At 56.8% G+C, this 12,526-nt stretch overlaps 1 pseudogene; it reads right to left on the reverse strand.

Annotated features, from left to right (window-relative positions):
* Positions 1 to 11,743, reverse strand: part of LOC121845179 — a 40,962-nt pseudogene extending 29,219 nt beyond the window's left edge.
* Positions 11,744 to 12,526: the final 783 nt, after the last annotated feature.

The following is a 12,526-nucleotide window of genomic DNA, read 5'->3' on the forward strand; positions in this document are numbered from 1 at the left end:
ATATGTTTCCCATGTGTAATGTTTCCTGTTCCATATGTTTCCCATGTGTACATATGTTTTCCCATGTGTTTGTAATGTTTCCTGTTCACATATGTTTCCCATGTGTAATGTTTCCTGTTCACATATGTTTCCCATGTGTAATGTTTCCTGTTCACATATGTTTCCCATGTGTAATGTTTCCTGTTCACATATGTTTCCCATGTGTAATGTTTCCTGTTCACATATGTTTCCCATGCCAATAAAGCCCTTAAATTGAATACTTACATTCTTCAGTTTTCTACTGCATTCTGAGTCCCTGAAGAGAAAAGGAGAGGTCACTTTCAGTCTGTCAACTCGGTACAACAAATGTATGGGGAGTTTGCACGCTAGCGCCCTCTACTGAGGGCCAACGGACACCCTGCCTCCTACTGAGGAGAACGGACACCGTGCCTCACCTACTGAGGGCCAACGGACACCCTGCCTCATCTACTGAGGGCCAGCGGACACCCTGCCTCACCTACTGAGGGCCAACGGACACCCTGCCTCACCTACTGAGGGCCAACGGACACCCTGCCTCATCTACTGAGGGCCAGCGGACACCCTGCCTCACCTACTGTGGGCCAACGGACACCCTGCCTCATCTACTGAGGGCCAGCGGACACCCTGCCTCACCTACTGAGGGCCAACGGACACCCTGCATCACCTACTGAGGGCCAACGGACACCCTGCCTCACCCACTACTGAGGGCCACCGGACACCGTGCCTCACCTACTGAGGGCCAACGGACACCCTGCCTCCTACTGAGGGACAACGGACACCCTGCCTCACCTACTGAGGGCCAACGGACACCCTGCCTCCTACTGAGGGACAACGGACACCCTGCCTCACCTACTGAGGGCAACAACGGACACCCTGCCTCACCTACTGAGGGAGAACGGACACCCTGCCTCACCTACTGAGGGCCAATGGACACCCTGCCTCACCCCTCACCACCTACTGAGGGCCAACGGACACCCTGCCTCACCTACTGAGGGACGGACACCCTGCCGGACACCCTGCCTCACCTACTGAGGGCCAACGGACACCCTGCCTCACCTACTGAGGGCCAATGGACACCCTGCCTCACCCACTAAGGGCCACCGGACACTGTGCCTCACCTACTGAGGGCCAACGGACACCCTGCCTCACCTACTGAGGGACAACGGACACCCTGCCTCACCTACTGAGGGCCAACGGACACCCTGCCTCACCTACTGAGGTTGAACGGACACCCTGCCTCACCTACTGAGGGCCAATGGACACCGTGCCTCACCCACTGAGGGACAACGGACACTGTGCCTCACCCACTGAGGGACAACGGACACTGTGCCTCACCCACTGAGGGCCACCGGACACCGTGCCTCACCTACTGAGGGCCACCGGACACCGTGCCTCACCCACTGAGGGCCAACGGACACAGTGCCTCACCCACTGAGGGCCAACGGACACCTTGCCTCACCTACTGAGGGCCAACGGATACCCTGCCTCACCTACTGAGGGCCACCGGACACCCTGCCTCATCTACTGAGGGCCAACGGACACCTTGCCTCACCTACTGAGGGCCAATGGACACCGTGCCTCACCTACTGAGGGACAACGGACACCCTGCCTCACCTACTGAGGGCCAATGGACACCGTGCCTCACCTACTGAGGGCCAACGTACACCCTGCCTCACCTACTGAGGGCCAACGGACACCTTGCCTCACCTACTGAGGGCCAATGGACACCGTGCCTCACCTACTGAGGGCCAACGCATACCGTGCCTCATCTACTGAGGGACAACGGACACAGTGCCTTATCTACTGAGGGACAACGGACACCGTGCCTCACCGGAAGGCTGTTAAGCTTGACAGGGAGAGGAAGGGTTTCTGGGGGATAGTTCAGGCCTTGGGTTGGAGTTGACCACAGTCACGTGGTTTCACCATGTCTTTGAGACGAAGGCTGTTAAGCTGGGTTGGAGTTGACCACAGTCACGTGGTTTCACCATGTCTTTGAGACGAAGGCTGTTAAGCCGGGTTGGAGTTGACCACAGCCATGTGGTTTCACCATGTCTTTGAATCACGTTGACTTGTATGTTTCGACTGGCTGAATGCTCAGGCTGCCCTGGAATCAGCTCATGTGACCAAAGCTCTCAACAGAGACGGTGTCTGTATCTCAACAGAGAAGTGTAGCCTTCCTGAGAAGGCTTGGTGGGACTGACATTAGCTGTCCTCCCCAGGTGCAGTTAATACAGGTAATGAGTGGAGAACAGGAGTGCTTCTTAAAGAAAAACTAACAGGTCTGTGAGAGCCGGAATTCTTCCTGGTTGGTAGGTGATCAAATACTTTTGTCATGCAATAAAACGCAAATTAATTACTTAAAAATCATACAATGTGATTTTCTGGATGTTTGTTTTAGATTCCGTCTCTCACAGTTGAAGTGTACCTATGATGAAAATTACAGACCTCTACATGCTTTGTAAGTAGGAAAACCTGCAAATCGGCAGTGAATCAAATACTTGTTCTCCCCACTGTAGATGTGAACAGTTTAGTTTTGTTCTTCCCATCTAGAGGATTTGGAAGATACTTTTATTTTGTGGAAATAGTATGGAGAGACAGCGAGTGATCTACTTGGTTCTTGCAAGACTCATCTGCTGAATCACCAGGCAACAAACAGAAGGAATGGGATAGGAGGACTTACAACCCAACAAAGACAACAACAAGAATTAGGACATAGATGAACACGAAAACCAACGGAGGGAGAAAGAGGAAGGATTTCTGAGAGGTTTCTGGAGGATAGTTCAGGCCTTGATAGGGAGAGGAAGGGTTTCTGGGGGATAGTTCAGGCCTTGATAGGGAGAGGAAGGGTTTCTGGGGGATAGTTCAGGCCTTGACAGGGAGAGGAAGGGTTTCTGGGGGTTTTCTGGAGGACAGTTCAGGCCTTGATAGGGAGACTAAGGGTTTCTGGGGGTTTTCTGGAGGACAGTTCAGGCCTTGATAGGGAGAGGAAGGGTTTCTGGGGGTTTTCTGGAGGACAGTTCAGGCCTTGATAGGGAGAGGAAGGGTTTTCTGGAGGACAGTTCAGGCCTTGATAGGGAGAGGGGGTTTCTGGAGGACAGTTCAGGCCTTGATCAGGGCCAGGCCTTGATAGGGAGGAGGAAGGGTTTCTGGAGGACAGGGGATAGGGAGAGGAGGGTTTCTGGAGGACAGTTCAGGCCTTGATAGGGAGAGGAGGGTTTCTGGAGGACAGTTCAGGCCTTGATAGGGGGAGGTTTCTGGGGGTTTCTGGAGGACAGTTCAGGCCTTGATAGGGAGGAGGGTTTCTGGAGGACAGTTCAGGCCTTGATAGGGAGAGGGGGTTTCTGGAGGACAGTTCAGGCCTTGATAGGGAGAGGAGGGTTTCTGGAGGACAGTTCAGGCCTTGATAGGGAGAGGAGGGGTTTCTGAGGACAGTTCAGGCCTTGATAGGGAGAGGAGGGTTTCTGGAGGACAGTTCAGGCCTTGATAGGGAGAGGAGGGTTTCTGGAGGACAGTTCAGGCCTTGATAGGGAGAGGAGGGTTTCTGGAGGACAGTTCAGGCCTTGATAGGGGAGGAGGAGGGGTTTCTGGAGGACAGTTCAGGCCTTGATAGGGAGAGGAGGGTTTCTGGAGGACAGTTCAGGCCTTGATAGGGAGAGGAGGGTTTCTGGAGGACAGTTCAGGGATAGGGAGAGGAGGGGTTTCTGGGGACAGTTCAGGCCTTGATAGGGAGAGGAGGGTTTCTGGAGGACAGTTCAGGCCTTGATAGGGAGAGGAGGGTTTCTGGAGGACAGTTCAGGCCTTGATAGGGAGAGGAGGGTTTCTGGAGGACAGTTCAGGCCTTGATAGGGAGAGGAGGGGAGGGACAGTTTCTGGAGGACAGTTCAGGCCTTGATAGGGAGAGGAGGGGTTTCTGAGGACAGTTCAGGCCTTGATAGGGAGAGGAGGGTTTCTGGAGGACAGTTCAGGCCTTGATAGGGAGAGGAGGGGTTTCTGAGGGACAGTTCAGGCCTTGCTAGGGAGAGGAGGGATTTCTGGAGGACAGTTCAGGCCTTGATAGGGAGTTCAGGAGGGTTTCTGGAGGACAGTTCAGGCCTTGATAGGGAGAGGAGGGTTTCTGGAGGACAGTTCAGGCCTTGATAGGAGAGGAGGGTTTCTGAGGACAGTTCAGGCCTTGATAGGGAGAGGGGGTTTCTGGAGGACAGTTCAGGCCTTGATAGGGAGAGGAGGGTTTCTGAGGGGTTTTCTAGGGAGAGGAGGGGTTTCTGGAGGACAGTTCAGGCCTTGATAGGGAGATGGGAGGGTTTCTGGAGGACAGTTCAGGCCTTGATAGGGAGGAGGAGGGTTTCTGGAGGACAGTTCAGGCCTTGATAGGGAGAGGAAGGGTTTCTGGAGGACAGTTCAGGCCTTGATAGGGAGAGGAGGGTTTCTGGAGGACAGTTCAGGCCTTGATAGGGAGGAGGGTTTCTGAGAGGGGAGGGTTTCTGGAGGACAGTTCAGGCCTTGATAGGGAGAGGAGGGTTTCTGAGGACAGTTCAGAGGCCTTGATAGGGAGAGGAGGGTTTCTGGGGTTTTTCTGGAGGACAGTTCAGGCCTTGATAGGGAGAGGAAGGGTTTCTGAGGGACAGTTCAGGCCTTGATAGGGAGAGGAGGGTTTCTGGAGGACAGTTCAGGCCTTGATAGGGAGAGGAGGGTTTCTGGAGGACAGTTCAGGCCTTGATAGGGAGAGGAGGGTTTCTGGAGGACAGTTCAGGCCTTGATAGGGAGAGGAGGGTTTCTGGAGGTTTCAGGCCTTGATAGGGAGAGGAGGGTTTCTGGAGGACAGTTCAGGCCTTGATAGGGAGAGGAAGGGTTTCTTGATAGGGAGAGGAGGGTTTCTTTCTGGAGGACAGTTCAGGCCTTGATAGGGAGAGGAGGAGGGACAGTTCAGGCCTTGATAGGGAGAGGAGGGTTTCTGGAGGACAGTTCAGGCCTTGATAGGGAGAGGAGGGTTTCTGGAGGACAGTTCAGGCCTTGATAGGGAGAGGAAGGGTTTCTGAGGGACAGTTCAGGCCTTGATAGGGAGAGGAGGGTTTCTGGAGGACAGTTCAGGCCTTGATAGGGAGAGGAGGGTTTCTGGAGGACAGTTCAGGCCTTGATAGGGAGAGGAGGGTTTCTGGAGGACAGTTCAGGCCTTGATAGGGAGAGGAGGGTTTCTGGAGGACAGTTCAGGCCTTGATAGGGAGAGGAGGGTTTCTGAGGACAGTTTAGGGAGAGGCCTTGAGGGATAGGCCTTGATAGGGAGAGGAGGGTTTCTGGAGGACAGTTCAGGCCTTGATAGGGAGAGGAGGGTTTCTGACAGGGATTTCTGGAGGACAGTTCAGGCCTTGATAGGGAGAGGAAGGGTTTCTGGAGGACAGTTCAGGCCTTGATAGGGAGAGGAGGGGTTTCTAGGGAGAGGAGGGGTTTCTGGAGGACAGTTCAGGCCTTGATAGGGAGAGGAGGGGTTTCTGGAGGACAGTTCAGGCCTTGATAGGGAGAGGAGGGTTTCTGAGGGACAGTTCAGGCCTTGATAGGGAGAGGGGAGGGTTTCTGATAGGGAGGACAGGGCCTTGACAGGGGGGGAGGACAGTTCAGGCCTTGATAGGGAGAGGAGGGTTTCTGAGGACAGTTCAGGCCTTGATAGGGAGAGGAGGGTTTCTGAGGGACAGTTCAGGCCTTGATAGGGAGAGGAAGGGTTTCTGAGGGGGGTTCAGGCCTTTCTGGAGGACAGGGTTTCTGGAGGACAGTTCAGGCCTTGATAGGGAGAGGAGGGGTTTCTGGAGGACAGTTCAGGCCTTGATAGGGAGAGGAGGGGTTTCTGAGGGACAGTTCAGGCCTTGCTAGGGAGAGGAGGGATTTCTGGAGGACAGTTCAGGCCTTGATAGGGAGAGGAAGGGTTTCTGAGGGACAGTTCAGGCCTTGACAGGGAGAGGAAAGGTTTCTGAGGGACAGTTCAGGCCTTGATACGGAGAGGAAGGGTTTCTGAGGGGGGACTGAGGGACAGTTCAGGCCTTGATAGGGAGAGGAAGGGTTTCTGAGGGACAGTTCAGGCCTTGATAGGGAGAGGAAGGGTTTCTGAGGGGTTTTCTGGAGGACAGTTCAGGCCTTGATAGGGAGAGGAGGGTTTCTGGGGATCAGGCCTTGATAGGGAGGAAGGGTTTCTGAGGACAGTTCAGGCCTTGATAGGGAGAGGAGGGGTTTCTGGAGGACAGTTCAGGCCTTGATAGTGAGAGGAAGGGTTTCTGGAGGACAGTTCAGGCCTTGATAGGGAGAGGAGGGATTCTGAGGGACAGTTCAGGCCTTGACAGGGAGAGGAGGGTTTCTGAGGGACAGTTCAGGCCTTGATAGGGAGAGGAAGGGTTTCTGAGGGACAGTTCAGGCCTTGCTAGGGAGAGGAAGGGTTTCTGATGGATTTCTGGAGGACAGTTCAGGCCTTGATAGGGGCCTAGTTATATACTGTGTATATTTATATATACGCACACACGTTTTCAGTCTCAGGCCTCTCTAACCTGAGGTTGGCTTGTATGGAGGTGTCCTGAAGGTCTCCTGGATTAAACAGCTGGGAACCTTTCAGACCCAACTCCTCACAGCCTCTGAGGAACACTGACAGGTTGTCCTGGGGATGGGGGTAGGGAGAGGAATGGGGAGGGAGGGGGAGGGGGAGGGGGGGGGGAGGGAGGGAGAGGAATGGGGAGGGAGGGGGGGGGGAGGGGAGGGGGGGAGGGGGGGGAGGAGGGAGAGGAAGGGGGAGAGGGTTTCTGGGGGAGGATGGGGGGAGGAGGGGGGGGAGGGAGGGGGGGGAGGGGGGAGGGGGGGAATGGGGAGGGAGGTTCAGGGGATAGGAGGGAGGGGGGGGAATGGGGAGGGAGGGAGGAAGGGGGGGAGGGGGAGAGGAATGGGGAGGGGGGAGGGAGGAGGGGGGAGGGGGAGAGGAATGGGGAGGGAGGGGGAGGGAGGAGGGGGGGAGGGGGGGAGGGAGGGAGAGGAATGGGGGAGGGAGGGGGAGGGGGAGGGGGAGGGGGGAGGGGGAGGGAGGGGGGAGGGAGGGGGAGGGGAGGGGGAGGGGGAGGGAGAGAGGAGGGAGAGGAATGGGGAGGGAGGGGGAGGGGGAGGGAGAGAGGGGGGGAGGGGGGGGGGAGGGGAGGGGGAGGGAGGGGGGGAGGGAGGGGGGAGGGGGGAGGGGAGGAGGGAGGAGGGATGGGGAGGGAGGGGGAGGGGGAGGGGGAGGGAGGGAGGGGGGGGAGGGATGGGGGGGGGGAGGGAGGAGGGGGAGGGGGGGGGGAGAGGGGGAGGGGGAGGGGGAGAGGGGGGAGGGAGGAGGGGAGAGGGGAGGGGGGAGGGAGAGGAATGGGGAGGGAGGGGGAGGGAGGGAGAGGGGGAGGGGGAGGAATGGGGAGGGAGGGGGAGGGGGAGGGGGAGGGGGAGGGGGAGGGGAGGGGGAGGGGAGGGGGGGGAGGGGGGGGGGGAGGGAATGGAGGGAGGAGGGGAGGGATGGGGAGGGAGGGGGAGGGAGGAGGGGAGGGGGGGGAGGGGGGAGGGGGAGGGGAGGGGGGGGGAGGGAGGAGGGAGAGGAATGGGGAGGGAGGGGGAGGGGGGAGGGGGAGGGGAGGGGGGGGGGAGGAGATGGGGAGGGAGGGAGGGGGAGGGAGGGGGGGGGGGAGGAGGAGAGGAATGGGGAGGTGGGGGAGGGAGAGGAATGGGGGAGGAGGGGGAGGGGGGGGGGAGGGGAGGGAGGGAGGGGGGGGAGGGAGGGGAGGGAGGGGGGAGGGGGAGGGAGGGGAGGATGGGGGGGGGGGAGGAATGGGGAGGGAGGGGAGGAGGGAGGGGGAGGGGGAGGGAGGAGGGGGGATGGGGGGGAGGGGGGGAGGGATGGGGAGAGAGGGGGAGGGGGGAGGGGGAGGGAGGGGGAGAGGATGGGGAGGGGGGGGGGAGGGAGGATGGGGGAGGGGGGAGGGGGGGAGGAATGGGGGGAGGGGGGGGAGGGGGAGGAATGGGGAGGGAGGGGGAGGGAGAGGAATGGGGAGGGAGGGGGAGGGAGGGAGGGAGAGGAATGGGGAGGAGGGGGAGGGGGAGGGAGAGGAATGGGGAGGGAGGGGGAGGGAGGGGGGGGAGGAATGGGGGGGGGAGGGGGGGGGGAGGGAGGGGGAGAGGGGGAGGGGGGATGGGGGGGAGGGGGAGGGGAGGGGGGAGGGAGGGGGAGGAGGGGGGGGGGGGGAGGGAGAGGAATGGGGAGGGAGGGGGAGGGGGAGGGGGGATGGGGGGGAGGGGGAGGGAGGGGGAGGGGGGGGGGGAGGGGGGAGGGAGGGGGAGGGAGGGAGGGGGGAGGAGGGAGAGGAATGGGGGGGAGGGGGGGGGGAATGGGGAGGGAGGGGGAGGGGGAGGGATGGGGGGATGGGGGGGGAGGGAGAGGGGGGAGGGAGAGGAGGGGGAGGGAGGGGGGGAGAGAGGGGGAGGGAGGAGGGAGAGGGGGAGGAGGGGAGGGAGAGGAATGGGAGGGGAGGGGGAGGGAGGAGGGGGAGGGGGGGGAATGGGGAGGGAGGGGGAGGGAGGAGGGAGGAGGGGGAGGGGATTGCAGTAGAGGGTAGAGAATGGAGGAGGGAGGGGGAGGGAGGGGAGGGAGGGGGAGGAGGGAGAGGGGGGGAGGGAGGAGGGAGGGGGAGGGAGAGGAATGGGGGGGAGGGGGAGGGATTAGGGAGGAGGGGGAGGGGGAGGGAGGAGGGAGAGGAATGGGGAGGGAGGGGGAGGAGGAGGTAGTAGAGGGGAGGGAGGGGGAGGGAGGAGGGAGAGGAATGGGGAGGGAGGGGGGGGAGGGAGGGGGAGGTAGAGGAATGGGGAGGTGGGGGGAGGGAGAGGAATGGGGAGGAGGGGGAGGGGGAGGGAGGATATGGGGAGGGAGGGGGAGGGAGAGGAATGGGGAGGGAGGGGGAGGGAGGGAGGAGAGGAATGGGGAGGGAGGCAGGGGGCAGGAATGGGGGAGGGAGGGGGGAGGGATGGGGAGTGCAGGAATTAGGAGGAGGGGGGAGGGGGGATTAGGGGGAGGAGGGGGAGGAATAGAGCATTAGAGGCAGAGGGGGAGGGGGGGGAGGGGGGGAGGGAGGATAGGGAGAGGAATGAGGGAGGGAGGGGGAGGGAGGAGGGGGAGCATTAGTACAGGATTAGGGGAGGATTAGGGGGGAGGGGGGGAGGAGGGAGAGGAATGGGGGGAGGAGGGAGGGAGGAGGGAGAGGAATGGGGGGGGAGGAGGGAGGGAGGAGGGAGGAGAGGAATGGGGGGGAGGAGGGAGAGGTATGGGGAGGAGGGGGAGGGAGGGAGGATTAGGGGGAGGAGTAGGAGAGATTAGTGAGTATTAGTTTAGTTTATTAGCAGTAGCAGTATTAGTGTAGCATTAGTACAGTATTGGGGGAGGAGGAGGGAGGAGGGGGAGGGGGAGCATTAGAGGAATGGGGAGGATTAGGGAGGATTAGGGGAGGAGGGAGAGGACTGGGGGGGAGAGGCCTGGAGGAGGGGGAGGGAGGAGGGAGGAGGAGGGAGAGAGGGGGAGGGGGGGAGGAGGGAGAGACTGGGGGGGGGGGGGAGGAGGTTCCTCAGAGGAATGGGGGGGAGGAGGGAGGAGGAGGAGAGGAAGGGGGGAGGAGGGAGCCTCCGTGCTTCTACAGAGGAATGGGGGAGGGGGAGAGGAATGGGGAGGGAGGGGGAGGGAGGAGTGGGAGGGTCCAGGATGGGAGAGGGAAAGAGAGTAGATTTTAGTTTACCAAAGTAGTATTGGAGTAGTAGTGTAGCAGTATAGCAGTAGGAATGGGGGAGGAATGGGGGAGGAGGGAGGGAGGAGGGGGAGGGAGGAGGGTGGGAGGAGGGGGAGGGGGAGGGGGGGGGAGGGAGAGGAATGGGGAGGGAGGGGGAGGGAGGAGGAGGGGGGGAGGGGGAGGAGGGAGAGGAATGGGGGAGGAGGGAGGGAGGAGGGGGAGGGAGGAGGGAGGGAGGAGGGAGAGAGGGGGAAGGGAGGAGGGAGGGAGGAGGGAGAGATGGGGGGGGGGGAGGAGGAGGGAGGAATGGGGGGAGGAGGGAGGGAGGAGGGAGAGGAAGGGGGGGAGGAGGGAGAGGGGGGGGAGGAGGGAGGGAGGAGGGAGAGGAATGGGGGGAGGAGGGAGGGAGGAGGGAGAGGAATGGGGGGGAGGAGGAGAAATGGGGGGAGGAGGGAGGGAGGAAGAGGAATGGGGGGGGGGAGGAGGGAGAGGAATGGGGAGGGAGGGGGAGGGAGGAGGGAGGGGGAGGAGGGAGAGAGGGAAAGAGATTCCAAAGAGTTTAGTTTATTAGTAGTATTGCAGTAGTAGTGTAGCAGCATAGCAGTAGTATTGTAGTAATATAGTAGTATAATACTGACCAGTCCAGCAATGGGCATAGGCAACACTATTAGTGTAGTATTAGTGCAAATTAGTGTAGTATTAGTGCAGTATTGGTGTAGTATTAGTGTAGTATTAGTGTAGCATTAGTGTAGTTTAGTGCAGTTCTAATTAGCATAGTATTAGTGTGGTAGTATAGTATTGGTGTAGTATTAGTGTAGTATTAGTGTAGCATTAGTGTAGTATTAGTGTAGTAGTAGTGTTGTATTAGTGTGGTTCAGTGTAGTAGCAGTGTTGTAAAGAGGTGTGGTACCAGTGTAGTATTAGTGTTGTATTGTATTAGTGCAGTATTAGTGCAATATTAGTGCAATATTAGTGCAGTATCAGTGTAGTATTTGTTAGTATTAGTGCAGTATTAGTGCAGTAGGTTAGTATTAGTGCAGGTTAGTGCAGTATTAGTCAGCATTAGTGCAGTATTAGTAAAGCATTAGTGTTATTAGTACAGTATTAGTGCAGTAGTAGTGCAGCATTAGTGCAGTATTAGTACAGTAGTAGTGCAGTATTAGTGCAGTATTAGTGCAGTATTAACAGTATTAGTGCAGTTATTAGTGCAGTATTAGTGCAGCATTAGTGCAGCATTAGTGCAGTATTAGTGCAGCATTAGTAGCAGTATTAGTGCAGCATTAGTACAGTATTAGTGTAGTCTAACCAGTATTAGTGCAGTATTCCAGTGCAGTAGCCTGGTACCCAGTACAGCCTAGTTATTGGTAGGTAACATTAGTATAGTACCAGCAGACTGGTTCTTCAGAGCCTGGTTCCTCTCTACCCAGTACAGCCTAGTTATTGGTTAGGTAACATTAGTATAGTACCAGCAGACTGGCCACTCTTCAGAGCCTGGTTCCTCTCTAGGTTTGTTCTTAGGTCCCTGCCTTTCTAGGGAGTTTTTCCTAGCCTCCGTGCTTCTACATCTGCATTGCTTGCTGTTTGGTGTTTTAGGCTGGGTTTCTGTACAGCACTTTGTGACATCGGCTGATGTAGAAAGGAGTTTCTAAACCATTTGATTTAGTGGTACTGACCAGTCCAGCGATGGGCGAGGGTAGTCTGTTGATTTTCTGGACCAAACCTGGTCTGATGGAACACAGTAACCTGGAAGAGACACACAGACAAATACTTCACTACACTCAGTATGTATGTGTGTGTGTGTGTGTGTGTGTGTGTGTGTGTGTGTGTGTGTGTGTGTGTTTAATGAGAGACAGTGGAACAGCAGAGGATTGTGGGGATTTCAAAGGCGGAAGTGAGGTCACAGACTCACTCGCAGAGCAGGATCCCGTTCTCCAGGCCGCCCGGAAGTCCTTTTCACCGAAACTTTTCCCGTCACCTCCTGGGGAGAACACACATCATCACGGTTCTATAGAGGTTCTAACCAGGTTCTAACAAGGTTCTAAAGAGGTTCTAGCCAGGTTCTAAATGGGTTCTAAAGAGGTTCTAAAATGTTCTAAAAGGTTCTAAAAAGATTCCAAAGAGGTTCAAACAAGGTTATAAAGAGGTTCTAACCAGGTTCTAAAGAGTTTCTAAAAAGGTTCTATCCAGGTTCTAGACAGGTTCTAAAGAGGTTCTAGCCAGGTTCTAAAAGGTTCTAAAAAGGTTCAAACAAGGTTATAAAGAGGTTCTAGCCAGCTTCTAAAATGTTCTAAAGAGGTTCAAACACGGTTCTAAAGAGGATCTAACCAGGTTATAAAGAGGATCTAAACAGGTTATAAAAGAGGTTCTAACCAGGTTCTAGCAAGGTTCTAACCGGGTTCTAGCAATGTTCTAACCAGCTTATAAAGAGGTTCTAACCAGGTTATAAAGATGATCTAACCAGCTTAAAAGAGGTACTAAAGAGGTTCTAGCCAGGTTCTAGCCAGGTTATAAAGTGGTTCTAACCAGGTTATAAAGAGGTTCTAACCAGGTTATAGAGGTTCTAACCAGGTTAATAAAGAGGTTCTAACCAGGTTATAGAGGTTCTAACCAGGTTAATAAAGAGGTTCTAACCAGGTTATAGAGGTTCTAACCAGGTTAATAAAGAGGTTCTAACCAGGTTATAGAGGTTCTAACCAGGTTAATAAAGAGGTTCTAACCAGGTTATAGAGGTTCTAACCAGGTTAATA

This window comes from Oncorhynchus tshawytscha, unplaced genomic scaffold, assembly GCF_018296145.1.
Source record: "Oncorhynchus tshawytscha isolate Ot180627B unplaced genomic scaffold, Otsh_v2.0 Un_contig_4047_pilon_pilon, whole genome shotgun sequence".
NCBI classification, from domain to species: Eukaryota; Metazoa; Chordata; class Actinopteri; order Salmoniformes; family Salmonidae; genus Oncorhynchus; species Oncorhynchus tshawytscha.